Source organism: Fragaria vesca, linkage group LG2, assembly GCF_000184155.1.
Source record: "Fragaria vesca subsp. vesca linkage group LG2, FraVesHawaii_1.0, whole genome shotgun sequence".
NCBI lineage: Eukaryota > Viridiplantae > Streptophyta > Magnoliopsida > Rosales > Rosaceae > Fragaria > Fragaria vesca.
Window position 1 is genome coordinate 12,603,674 of NC_020492.1, and position 14,223 is coordinate 12,617,896.

The 14,223-nt window shown below is 34.5% G+C and overlaps 2 non-coding genes across 2 annotated transcripts; both read right to left on the reverse strand.

The window, feature by feature from the left end:
- Positions 1–4,667: 4,667 nt before the first annotated feature.
- LOC101311636 lies at positions 4,668–7,126 on the reverse strand. Its single transcript, XR_183951.1, has 6 exons — positions 6,646–7,126; positions 6,390–6,467; positions 6,108–6,178; positions 5,904–6,001; positions 5,470–5,609; positions 4,668–4,769 (listed from the first exon to the last, which is right to left on the reverse strand). It is a non-coding gene; the product is annotated as an uncharacterized LOC101311636 (transcript).
- A 1,665-nt stretch (positions 7,127–8,791) lies between these two features.
- Positions 8,792–12,664, reverse strand: LOC101311816. Its single transcript, XR_183952.1, has 9 exons — positions 12,603–12,664; positions 12,447–12,501; positions 11,533–11,595; positions 11,309–11,350; positions 10,605–10,694; positions 9,894–10,025; positions 9,383–9,681; positions 9,192–9,286; positions 8,792–9,002 (listed from the first exon to the last, which is right to left on the reverse strand). It is a non-coding gene; the product is annotated as an uncharacterized LOC101311816 (transcript).
- Positions 12,665–14,223: the final 1,559 nt, after the last annotated feature.

The window sequence follows — 14,223 nt, forward strand, 5'->3', positions numbered from 1 at the left end:
GCTTCAATGTATGACGAAAGATTCGTATGGGAAAGGGGAGGAAGATGAGGGAGGAGGAGAGAAAAGATAGAATTGAATGACGCTAAGTTGGGTTGTGGATTGCTTCAGGAATACACGTTCCGGCATGGGTCTCAATCGCAGGCGTGGTCGAAGTTAGAGGACTTAGGGATGAAATTGGATGAGCACAGATTAGACAGGAGCAGGTGCTGGACGTTTCTATTCATGTTTCTTGGCGAAGAAAGAGAGAAAAAAACAGGACTCGAGGGTATTTTAGGAAGTGTAAAAGAAGTGAGAAAGTATAATATTAAAAAATATGAAAGGTGTGTGGTTTGTAAATTTGGGTGTGTGAATTTCAGCACCCAAAAAAACCTGAGGATAAAATACTGGTCACTCTTCTTATTTTTAAGGTTTTGACATTTTAGACCTCATTTTCTTAATTTCAACATCTCACTCCTATTACTTTTTAATGTCAAACAATTAGGTCCAACCGTCTATTTTCTATCTAATTTTACCGTTAAGTTGTTGAGTTGCTATTTCTCTCATGTCAAGTCAGCTGAAAATCACTGATAAGAGAACTCAACAACTTCACGGTGAAATTGGATAGAAAATAGACGGTTTGACCTAATTGTATGACATTGAAAAGTAATGGGAGTGAACTGTCGAAATTGAGAAAAAAAGGACTAAATTGTCGAAACCTTAAAAATAAGACGAGTGACCAGTATTTTGTTCAAAAATTGAACAGCAGTAAAAACCCATGAAACAATGTTGCCTCTCTCATCTCCCCCAAAACCCATATCTTCATCTTCTTCCTCCTCAAGACCTCAACCTTTCTTCCAGTCCTACTTCTTCTTCTTCAATCTTGATTCCAGTGCTTATGTAAACTCACCACTAAGTTTAGATCGGACCATGCTGCCAACACCCATCAACGCCGTGTACGCGTATTCCCGATAGCCGCCGTCGTCGACTCTGCAAATAGATCGAATCGCGTCGTCAGCTTGGACAAAAGCGATGTTGTTTTAACGAGGTCCAATCTGAGCTTGAAAATCTACTCTTCTTCGGAAAATTCAGACCCTTTTCATTTTCAATCCAATCAGATTGAGTCCATAGCCCCATAGTCAGAGAACTTCTTTGGATTGAATACTTACCACCGACTAACCCTTTGCAGCCCTTTTCCTGAGAATCGTTAATAGCGGGGATTTGAAAGCCGATACGGTGGTGGTGGAGGAGTGTGATGGCAGTGAACTGGTTGTGAAGCTTGTTTGTTGCTGAAACCTCAAAACATGGGAGAAAAGAAAAATTGTCATCGAAGAAAAGAGAGAAGAAAAAATTGATATTTCTTTGGGTTAATCTGATAGAGTGAATCACAACCTTTAAGTGGTTTTACTATGGTAATAGCTTTTTTTGTTTTAGATATCCCAAAGGTGTTAGATCTAGTTTGGTACTGGTGTACAGCTTCGTCCTTTTTTTTTTTTTTATTAGTTTTTATAGTATTTGATAAATGAGAGAAAATTATTTTTTTTTGAAAATTATAAATCACTAGCAGTAGCTTTTAGAAACAACTTGAAAGTTACTTTTAAAAGCAGTTGTCATTAAAACAGTAGAAATTAATAAATTTTATCTTAACAGCAACTAATATTTACCAAACACAAAACTGTTTTAATTCACAGCTGATTATTTTCGTAGTACAACAGTAGCTAGTTTTTTATTTTTTATTTTTTATTTTTTTTTATTTTTTTTTAAAGTCACTACAATACCAAACTAGCCCTTAATACAAGTTTCCATGCTATATAATGACTAGATTAAATGTATGGCAATTGTGTCCCAAGCCCAAATATAGGAGTCAAGTTTTGTAAAAATTAAACACAATTATAGCTTCGTTTTTACAAAACAACCGTGTCCTATATGTACATATTAGTTCTAGTACAACTTCGTTTAAAAAATAATAATAATCAGTTTTTGCCTAAATTTCTAGATTTTATTGTATTTAGTAAACTAAATAAATTTAAAAAAAATTAATAGGTCAGTAGAAACAGATTTTACCAAACAAAACATTTACAACAAAAACAATTTTTATAAAAAGTCACCCACCTTGCAAAAAACTAAGGAAAAAAAGGCACAAGCAGTAACCCAATTTAAGAACATTTGACACATTCGTATCTTAAGCTTGGAAATCTTCACTTTGGTACCCCAAGATATCAATTTTGCTTAACTTTCATACTCATGACTTGCATGAGGCTGTATTTTGGCCAAGGTATAAGAACTGTATTTTGGGATGGAGTTTGTTCTTTTTCATTTTTTGGAGGTCACATCAAGTGGATTCAAACTCTAATCATCAAATTAAAATTTTGTTTGTTTAATCATCTCACTGCAATAAGGTCCCAGTTTATGTCGTAAATGAAGGGATACTGTTGTGCTTGTTAAAGAATATGAGATTCTGGACCCGGCCGGCCTGACAAATTGAGGCCCAAAGTCCTCATGTAATTTGCAAGGAAGAAAATTTCGATGATTACGGAAATTTCGACCCTTAAAAATATGGAAATTTCGACGGAAATTTCGGGAAAATATCGATTGCAGTAAAAAAAATGAGAAAATTGACAGAAATTTGAAGAAAAACAAGGAAATTTTAAACCAAACTTTAAGAGATGTTTGTTTTCTATATTATATACTATATTTGAAATGAAAACCTTGAATAAACATTGATCTATAGAGAGTTGTAATAAGTTAAGGTGAAAATGTTAGTGCTGAACTGTTAATAATTTTTAAAAATTTACTTTAAACATCTTTTTTCTTTATGATGGCTGGAAACCCAAAAAGAGGCTAGATCATTACGCCTTATATATATATAGGTTAGGTAGTTATAAATAAATTTTTTTAAAAGGTAGATATATTAAAAATGAATTAATAAATGTAGGTAAAAAAGTTTTATTTTTATTTTTATGGAAGTGTAGGTAAAAAAGTTAGCTGGAGATTAGATATTTACCTAATTTTTACTTTTTAGATTCGGAAAAAAAAACCAATATATATTGTAAAGATATTAAAATAAACAAGTTGGATAACTAGTAGGGTTGGTTAAACTGTTAGCCTTGTACCGACCCGAGCAAGGGGACAAGCACGGTTCGAATCCCCTTGGTGCAAAATTGAACATTTTGCTGCAATTTTCCTGATGGAAGGAGAAGCAAATGGAGCGCACGTGGAGAGAGCAAATGGAGCGCAGGTCACTGGCAGTGACCCAGTCAAAGGCAGTGACCCAGTCAAACCTTTCGGCGGAAGGCGCGGAACAGCACAGTGCAATTGGTGCAAAATTTCGGCGGGAAAACGAGATTTCAAAAGTTTCGGTGGGTTTTCAAAAATATCGCCGAAATATCGCGAGTTGGACGAAAAATTCTAGGAAGGAAAAAAGATATCGCTGAGTGATAAAAACGAAAATTTCGGCAAAATATCGCCAAAACTTTCGATTTTTTCTTCCTTGGTAATTTGAGTTTGACCAACATAGTGTCCTGAAACAGAAGAGGCAAGGAAGAAGAGAGAAATGGGCAAGTCGAAAAGTAAAGCGATGGCTCCATCTGTGGCTACGACTCGCTTCACCACCTCCTGAGTGCAAATCTCAAACCCCATCTCTTCCAGGTTCCTTCCCATTTTTTAGTATTTTTCTTTGCTTACTGGGTACCTAGAACTAGACTGGATTTCACTTTCATAGATCATGAGATTTAAGAAACATTGAAAGACTATCTGTTTCAATCGAAAACCATGAACTAAAATACTGGTTCTAGATTCTTGTGCTGAATTCTATAGACGTTATGCACTTGAGGACCAGGAGCTAGTCTTATTGTTCTTCATCTCCTTGCTCTTGATTAAACTTCAAAGTATGACCAACTGATACAGTTGTTGAGGTAAATTGCTCTTTTTAATTATGTTCAAGTATAGAAATTTCAATAGTTATGTTTGTGTAGAAATTTCAATTTCATACCTAGCACACAGTTTTGAATCCACCAAACTTTAGACCTTTCACCTGTAAGGTTTCAAATTTTAACGCAAACCAGTCAGAGGTTTCTCTTAAAAAATTGAAATTACTGAATATAAATTCAGAGAAATGAAGATCATACAGGTTTCCCAAGAAAAAAAAAAAACAACATACAGGTAAAAGCCATTAGTTTGCCTATTTTCTAACACTAATTTGTTTCCATATTTCCCTTAAGAGTTTACCTTTCTAGAAGATAACAGTGTTGTGCCTAAATTATCTCATTGTCTCTAACGACTTCTCTTGCATCAGATATCCAAACACTTGACTATTCAAGCTATTCCATAATGAAAAATATTAACATATCATTGTCTCACTTCCCATACACAGAAACGACTCAACATCATATCTAACAAATTTATCTCATTGCTCATGTTATGAAGTTCAGATCTGGACACCAACTACTCATTATTTCCGGTTCTTGCAATCTTTTTCTTATAATGCCGGGCTACAGCTAAATATATGAACTCAGTGACAGAACAATTTCATTTATGTGCTTCAATACCTAGGTTACCTCTAGGTATTTGGCCATAGGAAATAATTGCCACTTGCTCCATAATAAGCTCCTTAATTGCCACAGGAACTAAATGCTATTTTCAAAGCTCTCCAGCCTCAAAAGCATTCAAAAGTAATTACCCAATGTCTATTCTTTAAAAAGTAAGAGTCGTTCAAAAACCAAAACAGCAGTCACATACCTAAACTCAAAAAAATTGCAGCAAACCCCTCCTGCTTGCAGTTTCCTAAATGCGCTCTGCCAAAAAAAATAAAAAAATAAAAAAAAATAATCAGTAACAAAATAGAATTACAGAATTACTATAAAATCAACGGCAAATTTTTTCAGATTCTGAAAGCAATTGAGTAGAATATTCTACCAATTGAAATGAAGTAGCTATTTTCATGTGTATATTAATTCCTAATCTGATACTCCTCCAAGTACATACTACAGGTTACACAGCTCTACATCTAAACCAATTGGCATCAGAAATAAAAAGCAAAAGAAGGAGAATGCCCAAAAACAAAAAGGAAATTTCACATGTAGCAGTACAACATCAAAACTCATATGTGTATATATAAATCACATCAGAAAGAGAGATGCTGAGACAATAAACAAAAATTGAATTATAAACAGGGGTATCATTCTCTCCTCCTATTCACAATAGTTATGATTATTATAAAATCCTAAACCCTAAAGAAAATGAAATTCACCAATTCTCCTCCATTTCCAGCTGAAACCCATAATTCTTTAAGGATTAAAAATTAAGTTAAACGCATTCTAAAACAAACTTGACAATAAATCAACAGGATCTGAAAATAAAACCCAGCTTCTATGATTGAATATTTTTGTCGCAAGGTCACTTCTTTGCTATGAAATAAAGGTAAGTACAATCAATAAAGGAAATGACTGAGAGGATAAAAAATTATGCACGAAGGTCCTTTGAACTTGAGGATACCTGCATAAAAGTGATGCACCTTCTCCAAGATCAGCAACATGAAGATGTATAGACAAAATAGTCATCCATTAATAAGTCACACTAAGAGTAGATTAGTCGGCAACAGCACAATAGATGCAGGGGAAAAGAACACAGAACATCTGTTGATATAAAATCACCAATTTAATGGAAGAAATGATAACCCTTACCAAAATGCTAAAGGCAGCAGCCCAAATAACAAAATCCACAACAGACCTACAATCTATCTTGTTAATTGAAATTAATAAGATTCAGAGCAGACTACTATGAACAAATTCATTTCAAATGAATTAAAGAGAAGCCATGAATCTCATGAGAAGTTTTTTTATGGAAAACAAAGATGTGGCAAATATGAAAGTAGCATTTTGTCTAGGCTGGATACACGGATATAATGCTAAGAGTGAAAGAGTACTTACATCAACAACTCTGGGCTACTTCAAGACGACATCCTCGTCATTAGTTCTCCACCATATTCAGTGGTTTCCAAGCTCATGAGCGAAGCCAATATGTCCAACTTGATCAAAGAATATACTTTGTGAGCAATCAATGTCAAGAAAAATTGAAGGTTCATAAGTAGGAGTTCAAATCCAGTTAAATTTCTGAATCTTAATTAAACACACCATGTCTGTGTATATAACTCTTGCACCTCCTCCAGCAACCATTGTCCATATTCTTCACTCAGGGTTCAGAACTGTAAATTTCAAAGATGCACATGTCGGCAAGAAATTGACAAATGAACATGATTAAGGCGGGATAATAAACAGATATTATCTAATTAATGAGAGGTATTTCCCTATGAACATGGGGTTATTGCCTTTTGAACATTGAAAGAAATTAAAATTGCATATAACCCAAATCCTGCATGAAAACAATCATTGATGAGGTAAGGCATCTGTTTGTACTTTCTCATCTAGTCTATGAATAAACTTCTGCGTTGGACTCATAACTCTTCCGGCATTGGAAATTTAATATTATCCCACCTGAAACAATAATAGCATGTAAGATGGTGTTGAAAACGGTACGCTATAACAGAAGAAACATTAGATAGTATCATAGGGCTTTTGTCAACTAACTGAGCAATGAGCAGCGAGGGTAATAACAACAGAAATTGAATGCATTTAGTGAAGTTCTTGAACGCACCATTGTCATCCAGCTTACCTCTCATATCCAAAGGATATGGCTTTCCATTAACCAATGCAAAAGGATTCATCTCCACAATATCGAAGTCAAGATCTGAAACATACGAATTGTTAACAAAGTTGTTCTTGCAAATGTATCATCAAATGGAACAGTCAAAGACTTTCAAGTCCCTTAAAATAGAGCCAAAAGAAAAATACTTGACCTCAACCTCACTTATGATTAACAACTAAGAATATAATCTATTAATGAATCAGTATGATTTACAGATTGAAACTCAGATTAAGCAATTATGAAAAATATATCAAGAAATTGAAAGCAAAGTTTTCTTTCTTTGAAGCCATTATAATAATCAATACAGTTTTTTTTCACCTTGGTCTTGAAGGACGTGATAATGTACAATATATATTTAATTGATGTTCTTCCAATAATCGGACAATAATTCCCTGACAAAGTCAGATTCAACAAAGATAATGATGTGCAAATGAAGCCATTATAATAATCAACACATAATGATGCCCAAATTAAGCAAAGATTTCATCGATCTAGCTATTTCTGTTTTTCTGTTAATCACGCAAACCTTTTCCATAAGTAGTCCCCAAACACTCGCTATCCACTTTGTTCACACCCTGGATGAGTTGCAACACATTTAATTAGTCCATGGTTAATACATAAATGAAGCAAAATACAATCTGATGAAAACCTGTGCGAGTGGAACAGAAAATAGTAACATTTCAAGGTTTGATTTAACAAAAGTAACTAAATCTACTTGCATAAAATGAAATATATGTGAAAATGACGCAATCTGAGGACTAATCAGTCTTTCTCTGAATTACACAATGATTTTATGCTCCCAACTTGCGGCATCAGCTTCAGCTTCTTCATATCTTCTTTCAGTCACTTTCTGCACCCAAATATCAAAAATATCATAACAGGTAGTAAAACAAAACAATGTTAAAAGAAAGTGTTTCTTCTTATACTCAAAATGATTTGTACCTGAAGATTGTTGACCTCAAAGAAGCTTGGGGAGTGTCTCGTTACTGCAGCAGGGAGCCACGAGGGATTTTTATTTATCTAAAAATAATATGGGCCTAGTTACGTTTAGAAACCGGGGCTAAATAGACATGCACTAACCGGACCTAACGGGTGGCTGCGAACCAAATAGCAGTTACGATTAATGCCTAGTACCAATTGTTTATCAGATTTCATCTAATCATAGCATGAAGTTACTAACAATATACTTGCCAAATTTGGAACAATCAATGACTTCTTGTAAATTCAGTTGCAAATTCTAACTGTGATACATATCTGTAAGATGGGTACATACACACTACTTCATTACCAATATTAGTGCAAGGTTAAAGCCTGTACTGCTTGCTCTTTTATCTTCAACCAGTGTTGTGCTTGTCCCTCGTTCTGCAGGAAAATAATCTCAGTCAATCCATACCTAACTATCTTAACATTCATTGGGACTATTCAATTCACCAATAAATTATATGAACAATGAATGTTTCAACTTTTGTCTATTCATCAATCAAGTGAATATCAAATAATTTGGTCATCAAGTAGAGGTAGACTTTAAGAAGATCAAATCAGAAAATTATCGAAACTAATCAAGATAGAGCTTCCAAACGATATTGTAGACTTGTTTGCTATGGCTTTATGTTCCATTCATATACTGATTAAGAACTTCAGCAATTCATAAATCAGCTTAATCAACACTCTTATTTTCTTTTTTTGGTTACAAGCGAGGCCTAAAAGGCCTAAAATCAACACTCTTATTTTCTGAACTAACATAACATTCTATTCAAGAGAAGTAAATATTACAATAAAGGTATTCCAGTAATCAGTAAATTACAGAATTAACTTCATTCATCAAGGATTATTAGTTGATATTGGATTGATGTCTACAGACTTGAACACAATAAATAAAAATTAATATATACGCATCCAGCAAAACCTCTAACAAAATGTTACCTATTGGTGAACATTATAACCTACTTTTGAGAAGAAATTTATGCCAGAACCAACCCTACAATTTGGTTATCATCTGACTACCACCAACAAAAGAGTTAGCAAACTCGATTTATTAAGAAGATATCAAACTCAATTTATTAAGAAGATATAAGTATATAACAGCACGATAGAGTGCACTTCATGTTTATAATTTGCAAAGCATGATTATCATTTATAATTTAAACAATAATTGATAATACAAATATGTAATATCACTCCCACAAATCTGAACACGAAGACGATCAATTTGAAGAAAAAAGACCAATAAAAAAAGTACCTTCCAATCAACCAGTGACACTGTTGTTCTTCAATAACTAAAGATGTCCACTGATTCAGATGTCTTCCACTACGTATTGATCACCCTACATACCCGAAAGCATAATTTAGCATTGATAACATGAACTAAAACCAAAAAACCCAATCAGGTATTCCAATCACCTGATAATAAGTATGTCCAAATTCTTAAAAGGAAAGAAGAAAACCCAAAGAAATTGACAATTTCTATAAGAATCTATAATCTGAAAATCGATTACCCAGAGCAGAAGAAGCACCTTTTTTGGTGTTGATAAAATCTCCCTTCAGAGCTTTGTTGGGTACTCGACCGAAACCACTACCTCTGCTCTCCCTCTCTCCATCTTTCTCTGATCTGGCATGCGACGAAACCAAAATGAAAGTAACTCATAAGCCTAGAAGAATCCCACAGAAAAAGAAAAATTTCAGAAAAGAGGAAGCTTACTCAAACCTGAATTCATCAAAACCCAGGATGCTTAGCCAAATTCTATCTTTCAGTCTCTGAAATAGAGAGAACAGAAGGATAAGAGAGGAAAAAAAGGAGTCCAGACTCTTCCAGAGGTGTGCCGAGCAAGAGATGAAGTGACGAAAGAGAGGGAAGGAGAGCTTGAGATCTTGATAGAGATGATTCGGTGGAGTTTCGAGAGAGATCGAGAGAGAGCAAGAAAGGGGATAGCGGCGAAGTTTAGAGAGAGATCGAGAGAGAAAGAAAGAAATAGAAAGCGGCGAGATGCAAGCCCAAGCGCAAAACTGTACAGTAACCCGTTCATGACGTCAGCACGCAAAATAGTATATAGTTAAACTAGGATGTATGCCCGCGCGTTGCAGCGGGTTGTGTAATAGATATGCTCCTATTTTTAAAGTAAGCTTCCTAATAATATCACTATAGACTGATCATTTCATTGTTACACTACACAACTAAAAGAAACCCCTAATGTCATATTATAGAACTGGACTCGCACCTCTTCTCTTCCTGCGCGCTGCTGCGGTCTTTTATTTCGAACTAATGACTTTACATAAGTTCCTTACTGTTTCAAATGTTAGATAGTTTTCTGTCAGCGTTGATCTGGATGCTGTTGGCTGGCACTAAAAAACTGGGTAGCAAGATAAGGAAACAGTAATGTATCATTAAACAATGAAATTCAAAGGATGGCAATATTTAGAACAGTAACATACGAAATTTAAGAATTAATGGCAAATAAAAGAGGGATGCTGATATTGCAAAAAGTTTAAGATACATAGTTGGGGATACAGAGATGCTATGCGCCATGGATTTGGTGAAGGTACGATTTAAAGTTCCCTACTGATTTTAGAGTTACTTTGATAATAACCAAGTTCCAACTACTATTTGTAGCTCTTGCTTGTACATATAAGCAGACATGCATGCATATATAACAGTAAATCACAATTCTCTTACAAATTCATAATCAGATGAAATTAACAACTGCAATATAAAATCAGATTAACAAAGTATATTCATAGCTCTTCATTAATGCAAAGTAATAAAAGGTAATTAGATGTTGAGTTCATAACTAAGCCGGATGTGCAATAGAGTTAAAGATAAACATGTGTACTGGATCTAGTATTTATGACCATTCTATTAATGACATGTTCGTTTGAGACAGATGAGAGTCGATTGATGACTTTAAACATGAAGCATCAGGTGAACTTACTCTGTATATTCAACTTATCAATCTGCTCCTTTAGGGTCTTGAGATCCTTCTCCAGGATCTCCATCTCTCTCACCTTCCTTCTTTCTTGTCCTGTTAACAAATAACATAAAGTCAGAAGTATACCATAGAGATATAATAATCAAGACACTGAAACCTCTGGTCGAAGGCCCAAAACTGTAGCTTATGAACAATAAGGCGGTCTGACGAAAAATAGTATATAGTTAAATTTCCTGTCATATTGTCACTACACAGTTGTAAGATGGAGAATAAGAGACAAACAAAATCATTGTGAACAGAAGACAAAGTCCCTGAACTCATATTCTCTATAGAAACAGGACAAAAGTGATGCACGCTAATTCACACCTTTCATACACACAATGGTAAATTTGCTAAAGTTGCAACTGCATTAATTCAAAGTAGTACAGTATCTCACATCCTTTTGCAATCCAATTGCAGGTGTGAAAAAGAAGTCACATTCATGTAAATAAATTACATATCAGGTATATCACAGACCAAATTGAATCATAAAATTGAAACTGCTAATATGGAAGTTTGGATATTATTAACTATGATATAAGAAAATACAAGAAGTGGATTGCCGTTGGGAATGATATTAACAACGTTAGGAAAAACCAAAAAGGACCAAATGCTCAGAGATTGATCATTTTAATCTATTTGCTAAGATAATCCAATAGGTTAATTACCTAAGCGGTTTTGCTGCCTTAATAAGATCAGTACGCCTTTCCCTATTGACAAATAAAATCAGGCAGTCAGCTACTGTTATTCCCACTGTCGAAATTTGCAGGCACATTTCTTTCTTCTGTAGGCTTACCAACTACAAATGATTAATTGGGAATAGGATGGTAGGAAGACAGAAGATGTGGATACTCATACTCAGAAGTTCAAAATTTAGGATCTAGAAAATTACCTTTGCAATTGTGAAACTTTTTAAAGGATCATAATTTTTTTTTCTTCTGTTATTCTCTAAACCCTGCAAACAAATATTAAAGAGTGGATTTAAGTGTTCAGCCAACGTTATTCAACCCAATAAAAGTCCACCAAAGTGACCGTTATAAAACGGAGGACCAAAAATACTTAATTTGCAGCAAACTCTCTATAAAATTGAGTATGATTTCACCTAATCTCCTGAAAAGAAACCATCAAAATATGATCTAACAGAGTTTGAAAGTTAGTCATAGATTATTAACATGCATATAACTAAAGGATTTGGGATACAAAAAACCATATCTAGAAACAGAAAATCTCCCAGAATTTGAAAATATCCCTAGCTCAACTACCTCTACTACTAACTCAACGACCTATTCAACTGTTTACAGTGCTTGCCTGACAAAGCTCAAATCAAAGCATATAGGATGGAACCTTATTCACAAAATAAAAGTATATATTCACACTTCCTCAAAGTCTGAAAAAATATATAACTATACATGCCATTTGAGAATACGGTTTTTCCAAAAAACCTGACCCAGCCGCTGCAACTGCAGCTAAAGGTGAGTACTTTCTAATCTGTAAAAACAATCTCGCTATCACTTAACCAAAACTATCCTATCAAGTTGAGTTATACATATAACACCCTCAGATTAAATGCATTGCATTCATTATGAGCCAATATATAGACTGTGAAGTTTAGAAGCCTAAAGTTTTAAAGAATACAACAATGACCATTCACAGGTTGAATCCTAAATGTCCTGCGCATACGCAGAGGGTATTTGAAATGATGAATTTCTTATAGACAATAAATTTTAGCAACTATCCTGTATAGAGGCAGATGATTCTCGCAACATGCTTGCAGGAAAAAAATCAGTCGAATTGAAAATCGATTACCGAAATCCTTCTTTTTTCTCAGCTTCAACTCCAAATAGCTCGTGGCTGCCAAAACCTAGAAACAATTTCAGCAACAAAATAATACAAATTCAGAAAAATCTAGAAGCTAAAATGAATCAAAAAGTGAAAATTCGTAGGCACAGGATCAAATTCAACCTTCAGACCGATGCTTCTCAATGCGGATGGGTTTCAAATTCCGTCGCAGTTGTTGGATCGGTCGTCAAGCAGTAGCCTGAGAGGTCGAGATTGAGGGTTTTGACGGTGGAAGATGGAGAATGAAGTAGATCAGTCTCGAAGCTTCAAGAGAGAAACGATGCAGCAAAGAAAGCAAACAACATATGACCCCACACTCTACAGTTTATGTCGAGAAGAGAGAGATATCTGGAAAAACAAAAAAAAAACAAAAACAAAAAACAAAAAAACATCAAAATTGTCAGTAAACGTTTATTTTTTGAGAATTTTGCTCACCCTATCTTGACAATTGCGTCGATTTCTCCTCTTCTTCTTTCATACCCTAGTGTTCCACGATCAAAATCAGAATTCTTATATCAAATCCGGTAGATAAAGATTTGGAAGCCATACCTGTGAGTTCATGACTACTTCTCGGGCGAAGAAGACCTTCAGAATTAGGGTTGACATGCGGCGGAAACAGAAAACTGCTTCTTATACATTAGATTCAAAGGATAGAAGAAGAGATTCGAAGCAGCTGGCTGAGCAAGCCACACATTTTCTATGCGTTTTCTGGAAGCTCCCAGACAGACGTGAGAAACGATGAGGAAGCGGAAATTGAATAGAGATAGCTGAGTGCTCTCTACATTTCTAGAAGGTCCGAGAGAGGCGAGAAACATCAGATGAGGCTGAAAACATTTTATACCCAGGACAACATCGAAGCCCAACACTGCTCATGTGAACAGTTCTTATGAAGAGTGCTGACGTCATCTCAACAAATATATACTAGTTTTTGTACCCGCGCATTGCTGCGGGCTTGTTTTATTTTCTCTCGAATATGTAATAGACGAACGCTTATAATGCAACAGGGATTCTATCATACTTGTTACTCAAACTAAAATTTGTTATTAATAATGTATTGTTAATAACAGATTAGATTAACAGTAACTGGGAGGCAACACAGAACATAAGTTTTTCAATAATAGATCTATACATTTGTTATATTACATCAAATACAATGGTCGAACCTAAAACATCAATAACTTAAGTAGTAAAAATAACATTGCATTGCAATAACTCTTATGGACTCGATACTAAGATCAATGCTCCCAACTGAGACTTGACATTCCACATACTTTTTGAGTTCCTTGAGCACTCGTTTCAAATATATCAGTGGACTTTAAAATCCCACACAATCACAAAACAATAAATGATGAAATCAATGGGTTGACAAAAGAAAACATTAACATTAAGAAACTTCTTATTAAGATAAAAGATTTTGACAAAAATGTAGAAAATCCAAGCTTGTTCAATACACAGAACATTAAGATAAAAAGAAAATAAAAGGGTCATTCAAAATTTAAGATAGTACCATGTACTTTAACGGAAAGCAATTCAAGTTCATTTTCTTAAGGTTAAAATTTACAGTTACAATGAAAGTGGTAGCTGTAGATTCCTGTTGTGTAATTACAAAAAAAAAATAAAGTTATTCGATAATTTAACCACATAGATTATAGTTCACTCTATTATAGTCAATCCATCGCAACTACATTATACTTTTGAAAAGGCTCCTTTCAATTTCCTTTACCATTTATGTAGTGACAGGATC